Source organism: Lissotriton vulgaris, unplaced genomic scaffold (genome assembly GCF_964263255.1).
Source record: "Lissotriton vulgaris unplaced genomic scaffold, aLisVul1.2 SCAFFOLD_498, whole genome shotgun sequence".
Taxonomy (NCBI): domain Eukaryota; kingdom Metazoa; phylum Chordata; class Amphibia; order Caudata; family Salamandridae; genus Lissotriton; species Lissotriton vulgaris.
In genome coordinates, this window is record NW_028244718.1 from 573101 (window position 1) to 586125 (window position 13025).

Sequence of the window (13025 nt, forward strand, 5' to 3'; positions counted from 1 at the left end):
GTACATTTTTGGTATACATTTGCTTCTGCAGGGTCAGCTGAGCAGTGAATTTCTACTTACTACCTCCTATCAGGAGAGACCTCAGGGCTGCATCTTTTGAGCGCAGTACTGAGCCTGAAAACCGTTTACAACCCCACTTACAAGTAAAACTAGCTAAAATGTGCCTGGCTGCTGTTCACTGAAAAGCTCATTCTAGGTACATTTTTTGTATACATTTGCTTCTGCCGGGTCAGCTGAGCAGTGAGTTTCTACTTAACTACCCCCTATCAGGAGAGACCTCAGGGCTGCATCTTTTGAGCGCACTACTGAGCCTGAAAAGCGTTTACAACCCCACTTACAAGTAAAACTAGCTAAAATGTGCCTGGCAGCTGTTCACTGAAAAGCTCATTCTGGGTACATTTTTGGTATACATTTGCTTCTGCCGGGTCAGCTGAACAGTGTATTTCTACTTAACTACCCCCTATCAGGAGAGACCTCAGGGCTGCATCTTTTGAGCGCGGTACTGAGCCTGAAAAGCGTTTCCAACCCCACTTACAAGTAAAACTAGCGAAAATGTGCCTGGCTGCTGTTCACTGAATAGCTCATTCTGGGTACATTTTTGGTATTTGCTTCTGCCGGGTCAGCTGAGCAGTGAATTTCTACTTAACTACCCCCTATCAGGAGAGACCTCAGGGCTGCATCTTTTGAGCGCAGTACTGAGCCTGAAAAGCATTTACAACCCCAGTTACAAGTAAAACTAGCTAAAATGTGTCTGGCTGCTGTTCACTGAAAAGCTCATTCTGGGTACATTTTTGGTATACATTTGCTTCTGCAGGGTCAGCTGAGCAGTGAATTTCTACTTAACTACCTCCTATCAGGAGAGACCTCAGGGCTGCATCTTTTGAGCGCAGTACTGAGCCTGAAAACCGTTTACAACCCCACTTACAAGTAAAACTAGCTAAAATGTGCCTGGCTGCTGTTCACTGAAAAGCTCATTCTAGGTACATTTTTAGTATACATTTGCTTCTGCCGGGTCAGCTGAGTAGTGAGTTTCTACTTAACTACCCCCTATCAGGAGAGACCTCAGGGCTGCATCTTTTGAGCACACTACTGAGCCTGAAAAGCGTTTACAACCCCACTTACAAGTAAAACTAGCTAAAATGTGCCTGGCTGCTGTTCACTGAAAAGCTCATTCTGGGTACATTTTTGGTATACATTTGCTTCTGCCGGGTCAGCTGAACAGTGTATTTCTACTTAACTACCCCCTATCAGGAGAGACCTCAGGGCTGCATCTTTTGAGCGCAGTACTGAGCCTGAAAAGCGTTTCCAACCCCACTTACAAGTAAAACTAGCTAAAATGTGCCTGGCTGCTGTTCACTGAAAAGCTCATTCTGGGTACATTTTTGTTATACATTTGCTTCTGCCGGGTCAGCTGAGCAGTGAGTTTCTACTTAACTACCCCCTATCAGGAGAGACCTCAGGGCTGCATCTTTTGAGCGCACTACTGAGCCTGAAAAGCGTTTACAACCCCACTTACAAGTAAAACTAGCTAAAATGTGCCTGGCTGCTGTTCACTGAATAGCTCATTCTGGGTACATTTTTGGTATACATTTGCTGCTGCCGGGTCAGCTGAGCAGTGTCATTCTACTTAACTACCCCCTATCAGGAGAGACCTCAGGGCTGCATCTTTTGAGCGCAGTACTGAGCCTGAAAAGCGTTTACAACCCCAGTTACAAGTAAAACTAGGTAAAATGTGCCTGGCTGCTGTTCACTGAAAAGCTCATTCTGGGTACATTTTTGTTATACATTTGCTTCTGCCGGGTCAGCTGAGCAGTGAATTTCTACGTAACTACCCCCTATCAGGGGAGACCTCAGGGCTGCATCTTTTGAGCGCACTACTGAGCCTGAAAAGCGTTTACAACCCCACTTACAAGTAAAACTAGCTAAATTGTGCCTGGCTGCTGTTCACTGAAAAGCTCATTCTGGGTACATTTTTGGTATACATTTGCTTCTGCCGGGTCAGCTGAGCAGTGTATTTCTACTTACTACCCCCTATCAGGAGAGACCTCAGGGTTGCATCTTTTGAGCGCAGTACTGAGCCTGAAAAGCGTTTACAACCCCAGTTACAAGTAAAACTAGCTAAAATGTGCCTGGCTGCTGTTCACTGAAAAGCTCATTCTGGGTACATTTTTGGTATACATTTGCTTCTGCCGGGTCAACTGAACAGTGAATTTCTACTTAACTACCTCCTATCAGGAGAGACCTCAGGGCTGTATCTTTTGAGCGCAGTACTGAGCCTGAAAAGCGTTTACAACCCCACTTACAAGTAAAACTAGCTAAAATGTGCCTGGCTGCTGTTCACTGAATAGCTCATTCTGGGTACATTTTTGGTATACATTTGCTTCTGCCGGGTCAGCTGAGCAGTGAATTTCTACTTAACTACCTCCTATCAGGGGAGACCTCAGGGCTGCATCTTTTGAGCACAGTACTGAGCCTGAAAAGCGTTTACAACCCCACTTACAAGTAAAACTAGCTAAAATGTGCCTGGCTGCTGTTCACTGAAAAGCTCATTCTGGGTACATTTTTGGTATACATTTGCTTCTGCCGGGTCAGCTGAGCAGTGAATTTCTACTTAACTACCCCCTATCAGGAGAGACCTCAGGGCTGCATCTTTTGAGCGCAGTACTGAGCCTGAAAAGCATTTAAAACCCCAGTTACAAGTAAAACTAGCTAAAATGTGTCTGGCTGCTGTTCACTGAAAAGCTCATTCTGGGTACATTTTTGGTATACATTTGCTGCTGCCGGGTCAGCTGAGCAGTGTCATTCTACTTAACTACCCCCTATCAGGAGAGACCTCAGGGCTGCATCTTTTGAGCGCAGTACTGAGCCTGAAAAGCGTTTACAACCCCAGTTACAAGTAAAACTAGGTAAAATGTGCCTGGCTGCTGTTCACAGAAAAGCTCATTCTGGGTACATTTTTGTTATACATTTGCTTCTGCCGGGTCAGCTGAGCAGTGAATTTCTACGTAACTACCCCCTATCAGGGGAGACCTCAGGGCTGCATCTTTTGAGCGCAGTACTGAGCCTGAAAAGCGTTTACAACCCCACTTACAAGTAAAACTAGCTAAAATGTGCCTGGCTGCTGTTCACTGAATAGCTCATTCTGGGTACATTTTTGGTATACATTTGCTTCTGCCGGGTCAGCTGAGCAGTGAATTTCTACTTAACTACCTCCTATCAGGAGAGACCTCAGGGCTGCATCTTTTGAGAGCAGTACTGAGCCTGAAAATCGTTTACCACCCCAGTTACAAGTAAAACTAGCTAAAATGTGCCTGGCTGCTGTTCACTGAAAAGCTCATTCTGGGTACATTTTTGGTACACATTTGCTTCTGCCGGGTCAGCTGAGCAGTGAATTTCTACTTAACTACCTCCTATCAGGAGAGACCTCAGGGCTGCATCTTTTGAGCGCAGTACTGAGCCTGAAAAGCGTTTACCACCCCACTTACAAGTAAAACTAGATAAAATGTGGCTGGCTGCTGTTCACTGAAAAGCTCATTCTGGGTACATTTTTGGTATACATTTGCTTCTGCAGGGTCAGCTGAGCAGTGAATTTCTACTTAACTACCTCCTATCAGGAGAGACCTCAGGGCTGCATCTTTTGAGCACAGTACTGAGCCTGAAAAGCGTTTACAACCCCACTTACAAGTAAAACTAGCTAAAATGTGCCTGGCTGCTGTTCACTGAAAAGCTCATTCTAGGTACATTTTTTGTATACATTTGCTTCTGCCGGGTCAGCTGAGCAGTGAGTTTCTACTTAACTACCCCCTATCAGGAGAGACCTCAGGGCTGCATCTTTTGAGCGCAGTACTGAGCCTGAAAAGCGTTTACAACCCCAGTTAAAAGTAAAACTAGCTAAAATGTGTCTGGCTGCTGTTCACTGAAAAGCTCATTCTGGGTACATTTTTGGTATACATTTGCTTCTGCCGGGTCAGCTGAGCAGTGTATTTCTACTTAACTACCCCCTATCAGGAGAGACCTCAGGGCTGCATCTTTTGAGCGCAGTACTGAGCCTGAAAAGCGTTTACAACCCCAGTTACAAGTAAAACTAGCTAAAATGTGCCTGGCTGCTGTTCACTGAAAAGCTCATTCTGGGTATATTTTGGTATACATTTGCTTCTGCCGGGTCAGCTGAGCAGTGTATTTCTACTTAACTACCCCCTATCAGGAGAGACCTCAGGGCTGCATCTTTTGAGCGCAGTACTGAGCCTGAAAAGCGTTTACAACCCCAGTTACAAGTAAAACTAGCTAAAATGTGCCTGGCTGCTGTTCACTGAAAAGCTCATTCTGGGTACATTTTTGGTATACATTTGCTTCTGCAGGGTCAGCTGAGCAGTGAATTTCTACTTAACTACCTCCTATCAGGAGAGACCTCAGGGCTGCATCTTTTGAGCGCAGTACTGAGCCTGAAAACCGTTTACAACCCCAGTTACAAGTAAAACTAGCTAAAATGTGTCTGGCTGCTGTTCACTGAAAAGCTCATTCTGGGTACATTTTTGGTATACATTTGCTTCTGCCGGGTCAGCTGAGCAGTGAGTTTCTACTTAACTACCCCCTATCAGGAGACACCTCAGGGCTGCATCTTTTGAGCGCACTACTGAGCCTGAAAAGCGTTTACAACCCCACTTACAAGTAAAACTAGCTAAAATGTGCCTGGCTGCTGTTCACTGAAAAGCTCATTCTGGGTACATTTTTGGTATACATTTGCTTCTGCCGGGTCAGCTGAACAGTGTATTTCTACTTAACTACCCCCTATCAGGAGAGACCTCAGGGCTGCATCTTTTGAGCGCTGTACTGAGCCTGAAAAGCGTTTCCAACCCCACTTACAAGTAAAACTAGCTAAAATGTGCCTGGCTGCTGTTCACTGAAAAGCTCATTCTGGGTACATTTTTGTTATACATTTGCTTCTGCCGGGTCAGCTGAGCAGTGAGTTTCTACTTAACTACCCCCTATCAGGAGAGACCTCAGGGCTGCATCTTTTGAGCGCACTACTGAGCCTGAAAAGCGTTTACAACCCCACTTACAAGTAAAACTAGCTCAAATGTGCCTGGCTGCTGTTCACTGAATAGCTCATTCTGGGTACATTTTTGGTATACATTTGCTTCTGCCGCGTCAGCTGAGCAGTGAATTTCTACTTGACTACCCCCTATCAGGAGAGACCTCAGGGCTGCATCTTTTGAGCGCAGTACTGAGCCTGAAAAGCATTTAAAACCCCAGTTACAAGTAAAACTAGCTAAAATGTGTCTGGCTGCTGTTCACTGAAAAGCTCATTCTGGGTACATTTTTGGTATACATTTGCTGCTGCCGGGTCAGCTGAGCAGTGTCATTCTACTTAACTACCCCCTATCAGGAGAGACCTCAGGGCTGCATCTTTTGAGCGCAGTACTGAGCCTGAAAAGCGTTTCCAACCCCACTTACAAGTAAAACTAGCTAAAATGTGCCTGGCTGCTGTTCACTGAAAAGCTCATTCTGGGTACATTTTTGGTATACATTTGCTTCTGCCGGGTCAGCTGAACAGTGTATTTCTACTTAACTACCCCCTATCAGGAGAGACCTCAGGGCTGCATCTTTTGAGCGCAGTACTGAGCCTGAAAACCGTTTACAACCCCACTTACAAGTAAAACTAGCTAAAATGTGCCTGGCTGCTGTTCACTGAAAAGCTCATTCTAGGTACATTTTTAGTATACATTTGCTTCTGCCGGGTCAGCTGAGCAGTGAGTTTCTACTTAACTACCCCCTATCAGGAGAGACCTCAGGGCTGCATCTTTTGAGCGCACTACTGAGCCTGAAAAGCGTTTACAACCCCACTTACAAGTAAAACTAGCTAAAATGTGCCTGGCTGCTGTTCACTGAAAAGCTCATTCTGGGTACATTTTTGGTATACATTTGCTTCTGCCGGGTCAGCTGAACAGTGTATTTCTACTTAACTACCCCCTATCAGGAGAGACCTCAGGGCTGCATCTTTTGAGCGCAGTACTGAGCCTGAAAAGCGTTTCCAACCCCACTTACAAGTAAAACTAGCTAAAATGTGCCTGGCTGCTGTTCACTGAAAAGCTCATTCTGGGTACATTTTTGTTATACATTTGCTTCTGCCGGGTCAGCTGAGCAGTGAGTTTCTACTTAACTACCCCCTATCAGGAGAGACCTCAGGGCTGCATCTTTTGAGCGCACTACTGAGCCTGAAAAGCGTTTACAACCCCACTTACAAGTAAAACTAGCTAAAATGGGCCTGGCTGCTGTTCACTGAATAGCTCATTCTGGGTACATTTTTGGTATACATTTGCTGCTGCCGGGTCAGCTGAGCAGTGTCATTCTACTTAACTACCCCCTATCAGGAGAGACCTCAGGGCTGCATCTTTTGAGCGCAGTACTGAGCCTGAAAAGCGTTTACAACCCCAGTTACAAGTAAAACTAGGTAAAATGTGCCTGGCTGCTGTTCACTGAAAAGCTCATTCTGGGTACATTTTTGTTATACATTTGCTTCTGCCGGGTCAGCTGAGCAGTGAATTTCTACGTAACTACCCCCTATCAGGGGAGACCTCAGGGCTGCATCTTTTGAGCGCAGTACTGAGCCTGAAAAGCGTTTACAACCCCACTTACAAGTAAAACTAGCTAAATTGTGCCTGGCTGCTGTTCACTGAAAAGCTCATTCTGGGTACATTTTTGGTATACATTTGCTTCTGCCGGGTCAGCTGAGCAGTGTATTTCTACTTACTACCCCCTATCAGGAGAGACCTCAGGGTTGCATCTTTTGAGCGCAGTACTGAGCCTGAAAAGCGTTTACAACCCCAGTTACAAGTAAAACTAGCTAAAATGTGCCTGGCTGCTGTTCACTGAAAAGCTCATTCTGGGTACATTTTTGGTATACATTTGCTTCTGCCGGGTCAGCTGAACAGTGAATTTCTACTTAACTACCTCCTATCAGGAGAGACCTCAGGGCTGTATCTTTTGAGCGCAGTACTGAGCCTGAAAAGCGTTTACAACCCCACTTACAAGTAAAACTAGCTAAAATGTGCCTGGCTGCTGTTCACATTCTGGGTACATTTTTGGTATACATTTGCTTCTGCCGGGTCAGCTGAGCAGTGAATTTCTACTTAACTACCTCCTATCAGGAGAGACCTCAGGGCTGCATCTTTTGAGCACAGTACTGAGCCTGAAAAGCGTTTACAACCCCACTTACAAGTAAAACTAGCTAAAATGTGCCTGGCTGCTGTTCACTGAAAAGCTCATTCTAGGTACATTTTTGGTATACATTTGCTTCTGCCGGGTCAGCTGAGCAGTGAATTTCTACTTAACTACCCCCTATCAGGAGAGACCTCAGGGCTGCATCTTTTGAGCGCAGTACTGAGCCTGAAAACCGTTTACCACCCCAGTTACAAGTAAAACTAGCTAAAATGTGCCTGGCTGCTGTTCACTGAAAAGCTCATTCTGGGTACATTTTTGGTACACATTTGCTTCTGCTGGGTCAGCAGAGCAGTGAATTTCTACTTAACTACCTCCTATCAGGAGAGACCTCAGGGCTGCATCTTTTGAGCGCAGTACTGAGCCTGAAAAGCGTTTACCACCCCACTTACAAGTAAAACTAGATAAAATGTGGCTGGCTGCTGTTCACTGAAAAGCTCATTCTGGGTACATTTTTGGTATACATTTGCTTCTGCAGGGTCAGCTGAGCAGTGAATTTCTACTTAACTACCTCCTATCAGGAGAGACCTCAGGGCTGCATCTTTTGAGCGCAGTACCGAGCCTGAAAAGCGTTTACAACCCCACTTACAAGTAAAACTAGCTAAAATGTTCCTGGCTGCTGTTCACTGAAAAGCTCATTCTAGGTACATTTTTTGTATACATTTGCTTCTGCCGGGTCAGCTGAGCAGTGAGTTTCTACTTAACTACCCCCTATCAGGAGAGACCTCAGGGCTGCATCTTTTGAGCGCAGTACTGAGCCTGAAAAGCGTTTACAACCCCAGTTACAAGTAAAACTAGCTAAAATGTGTCTGGCTGCTGTTCACTGAAAAGCTCATTCTGGGTACATTTTTGGTATACATTTGCTTCTGCCGGGTCAGCTGAGCAGTGTATTTCTACTTAACTACCCCCTATCAGGAGAGACCTCAGGGCTGCATCTTTTGAGCGCAGTACTGAGCCTGAAAAGCGTTTACAACCCCAGTTACAAGTAAAACTAGCTAAAATGTGCCTGGCTGCTGTTCACTGAAAAGCTCATTCTGGGTACATTTTTGGTATACATTTGCTTCTGCCGGGTCAGCTGAGCAGTGTATTTCTACTTAACTACCCCCTATCAGGAGAGACCTCAGGGCTGCATCTTTTGAGCGCAGTACTGAGCCTGAAAAGCGTTTACAACCCCAGTTACAAGTAAAACTAGCTAAAATGTGCCTGGCTGCTGTTCACTGAAAAGCTCATTCTGGGTACATTTTTGTTATACATTTGCTTCTGCCGGGTCAGCTGAGCAGTGAATTTCTACTTAACTACCCCCTATCAGGAGAGACCTCAGGGTTGCATCTTTTGAGCGCAGTACTGAGCCTGAAAAGCGTTTACAACCCCACTTACAAGTAAAACTAGCTAAAATGTGCCTGGCTGCTGTTCACTGAAAAGCTCATTCTGGGTACATTTTTGGTATACATTTGCTTCTGCCGGGTCAGCTGAACAGTGTATTTCTACTTAACTACCCCCTATCAGGAGAGACCTCAGGGCTGCATCTTTTGAGCGCTGTACTGAGCCTGAAAAGCGTTTCCAACCCCACTTACAAGTAAAACTAGCTAAAATGTGCCTGGCTGCTGTTCACTGAAAAGCTCATTCTGGGTACATTTTTGTTATACATTTGCTTCTGCCGGGTCAGCTGAGCAGTGAGTTTCTACTTAACTACCCCCTATCAGGAGAGACCTCAGGGCTGCATCTTTTGAGCGCACTACTGAGCCTGAAAAGCGTTTACAACCCCACTTACAAGTAAAACTAGCTAAAATGTGCCTGGCTGCTGTTCACTGAATAGCTCATTCTGGGTACATTTTTGGTATACATTTGCTTCTGCCGGGTCAGCTGAGCAGTGAATTTCTACTTGACTACCCCCTATCAGGAGAGACCTCAGGGCTGCATCTTTTGAGCGCAGTACTGAGCCTGAAAAGCATTTAAAACCCCAGTTACAAGTAAAACTAGCTAAAATGTGTCTGGCTGCTGTTCACTGAAAAGCTCATTCTGGGTACATTTTTGGTATACATTTGCTGCTGCCGGGTCAGCTGAGCAGTGTCATTCTACTTAACTACCCCCTATCAGGAGAGACCTCAGGGCTGCATCTTTTGAGCGCAGTACTGAGCCTGAAAAGCGTTTCCAACCCCAGTTACAAGTAAAACTAGCTAAAATGTGTCTGGCTGCTGTTCACTGAAAAGCTCATTCTGGGTACATTTTTGGTATACATTTGCTGCTGCCGGGTCAGCTGAGCAGTGTCATTCTACTTAACTACCCCCTATCAGGAGAGACCTCAGGGCTGCATCTTTTGAGCGCAGTACTGAGCCTGAAAAGCGTTTACAACCCCAGTTACAAGTAAAACTAGGTAAAATGTGCCTGGCTGCTGTTCACTGAAAAGCTCATTCTGGGTACATTTTTGTTATACATTTGCTTCTGCCGGGTCAGCTGAGCAGTGAATTTCTACGTAACTACCCCCTATCAGGGGAGACCTCAGGGCTGCATCTTTTGAGCGCAGTACTGAGCCTGAAAACCGTTTACAACCCCACTTACAAGTAAAACTAGCTAAAATGTGCCTGGCTGCTGTTCACTGAATAGCTCATTCTGGGTACATTTTTGGTATACATTTGCTTCTGCCGGGTCAGCTGAGCAGTGAATTTCTACTTAACTACCTCCTATCAGGAGAGACCTCAGGGCTGCATCTTTTGAGCACAGTACTGAGCCTGAAAAGCGTTTACAACCCCACTTACAAGTAAAACTAGCTAAAATGTGCCTGGCTGCTGTTCACTGAAAAGCTCATTCTGGGTACATTTTTGGTATACATTTGCTTCTGCCGGGTCAGCTGAGCAGTGAATTTCTACTTAACTACCCCCTATCAGGAGAGACCTCAGGGCTGCATCTTTTGAGCGCAGTACTGAGCCTGAAAACCGTTTACCACCCCAGTTACAAGTAAAACTAGCTAAAATGTGCCTGGCTGCTGTTCACTGAAAAGCTCATTCTGGGTACATTTTTGGTACACATTTGCTTCTGCCGGGTCAGCTGAGCAGTGAATTTCTACTTAACTACCTCCTATCAGGAGAGACCTCAGGGCTGCATCTTTTGAGCGCAGTACTGAGCCTGAAAACCGTTTACCACCCCAGTTACAAGTAAAACTAGCTAAAATGTGCCTGGCTGCTGTTCACTGAAAAGCTCATTCTGGGTACATTTTTGGTACACATTTGCTTCTGCCGGGTCAGCTGAGCAGTGAATTTCTACTTAACTACCTCCTATCAGGAGAGACCTCAGGGCTGCATCTTTTGAGCGCAGTACTGAGCCTGAAAAGCGTTTACAACCCCACTTACAAGTAAAACTAGCTAAATTGTGCTTGGCTGCTGTTCACTGAAAAGCTCATTCTGGGTACATTTTTGGTATACATTTGCTTCTGCCGGGTCAGCTGAGCAGTGTATTTCTACTTAACTACCCCCTATCAGGAGAGACCTCAGGGTTGCATATTTTGAGCGCAGTACTGAGCCTGAAAAGCGTTTACCACCCCACTTACAAGTAAAACTAGCTAAAATGTGTCTGGCTGCTGTTCACTGAAAAGCTCATTCTGGGTACATTTTTGGTATACATTTGCTTCTGCAGGGTCAGCTGAGCAGTGAATTTCTACTTAACTACCTCCTATCAGGAGAGACCTCAGGGCTGCATCTTTTGAGCGCAGTACTGAGCCTGAAAACCGTTTACAACCCCAGTTACAAGTAAAACTAGCTAAAATGTGTTTGGCTGCTGTTCACTGAAAAGCTCATTCTGGGTACATTTTTGTTATACATTTGCTTCTGCCGGGTCAGCTGAGCAGTGAGTTTCTACTTAACTACCCCCTATCAGGAGAGACCTCAGGGCTGCATCTTTTGAGCGCACTACTGAGCCTGAAAAGCGTTTACAACCCCACTTACAAGTAAAACTAGCTAAAATGTGCCTGGCTGCTGTTCACTGAATAGCTCATTCTGGGTACATTTTTGGTATACATTTGCTTCTGCCGGGTCAGCTGAGCAGTGAATTTCTACTTAACTACCCCCTATCAGGAGAGACCTCAGGGCTGCATCTTTTGAGCGCAGTACTGAGCCTGAAAAGCATTTAAAACCCCAGTTACAAGTAAAACTAGCTAAAATGTGTCTGGCTGCTGTTCACTGAAAAGCTCATTCTGGGTACATTTTTGGTATACATTTGCTGCTGCCGGGTCAGCTGAGCAGTGTCATTCTACTTAACTACCCCCTATCAGGAGAGACCTCGGGGCTGCATCTTTTGAGCGCAGTACTGAGCCTGAAAAGCGTTTACAACCCCAGTTACAAGTAAAACTAGGTAAAATGTGCCTGGCTGCTGTTCACTGAAAAGCTCATTCTGGGTACATTTTTGTTATACATTTGCTTCTGCCGGGTCAGCTGAGCAGTGAATTTCTACGTAACTACCCCCTATCAGGGGAGACCTCAGGGCTGCATCTTTTGAGCGCAGTACTGAGCCTGAAAAGCGTTTACAACCCCACTTACAAGTAAAACTAGCTAAAATGTGCCTGGCTGCTGTTCACTGAATAGCTCATTCTGGGTACATTTTTGGTATACATTTGCTTCTGCCGGGTCAGCTGAGCAGTGAATTTCTACTTAACTACCTCCTATCAGGAGAGACCTCAGGGCTGCATCTTTTGAGCACAGTACTGAGCCTGAAAAGCGTTTCCAACCCCACTTACAAGTAAAACTAGCTAAAATGTGCCTGGCTGCTGTTCACTGAAAAGCTCATTCTGGGTACATTTTTGGTATACATTTGCTTCTGCCGGGTCAGCTGAGCAGTGAATTTCTACTTAACTACCCCCTATCAGGAGAGACCTCAGGGCTGCATCTTTTGAGCGCAGTACTGAGCCTGAAAACCGTTTACCACCCCAGTTACAAGTAAAACTAGCTAAAATGTGTCTGGCTGCTGTTCACTGAAAAGCTCATTTCTGGGTACATTTTTGGTATACATTTGCTGCTGCCGGGTCAGCTGAGCAGTGTCATTCTACTTAACTACCCCCTATCAGGAGAGACCTCAGGGCTGCATCTTTTGAGCGCAGTACTGAGCCTGAAAAGCGTTTCCAACCCCACTTACAAGTAAAACTAGCTAAAATGTGCCTGGCTGCTGTTCACTGAAAAGCTCATTCTGGGTACATTTTTGGTATACATTTGCTTCTGCCGGGTCAGCTGAACAGTGTATTTCTACTTAACTACCCCCTATCAGGAGAGACCTCAGGGCTGCATCTTTTGAGCGCAGTACTTAGCCTGAAAAGCGTTTCCAACGCCACTTACGAGTAAAACTAGCTAAAATGTGCCTGGCTGCTGTTCACTGAAAAGCTCATTCTGGGTACATTTTTGTTATACATTTGCTTCTGCCGGGTCAGCTGAGCAGTGAGTTTCTACTTAACTACCCCCTATCAGGAGAGACCTCAGGGCTGCATCTTTTGAGCGCACTACTGAGCCTGAAAAGCGTTTACAACCCCACTTACAAGTAAAACTAGCTAAAATGTGCCTGGCTGCTGTTCACTGAATAGCTCATTCTGGGTACATTTTTGGTATACATTTGCTTCTGCCGGGTCAGCTGAGCAGTGAATTTCTACTTAACTACCCCCTATCAGGAGAGACCTCAGGGCTGCATCTTTTGAGCGCAGTACTGAGCCTGAAAAGCATTTAAAACCCCAGTTACAAGTAAAACTAGCTAAAATGTGTCTGGCTGCTGTTCACTGAAAAGCTCATTCTGGGTACATTTTTGTTATACATTTGCTGCTGCCGGGTCAGCTG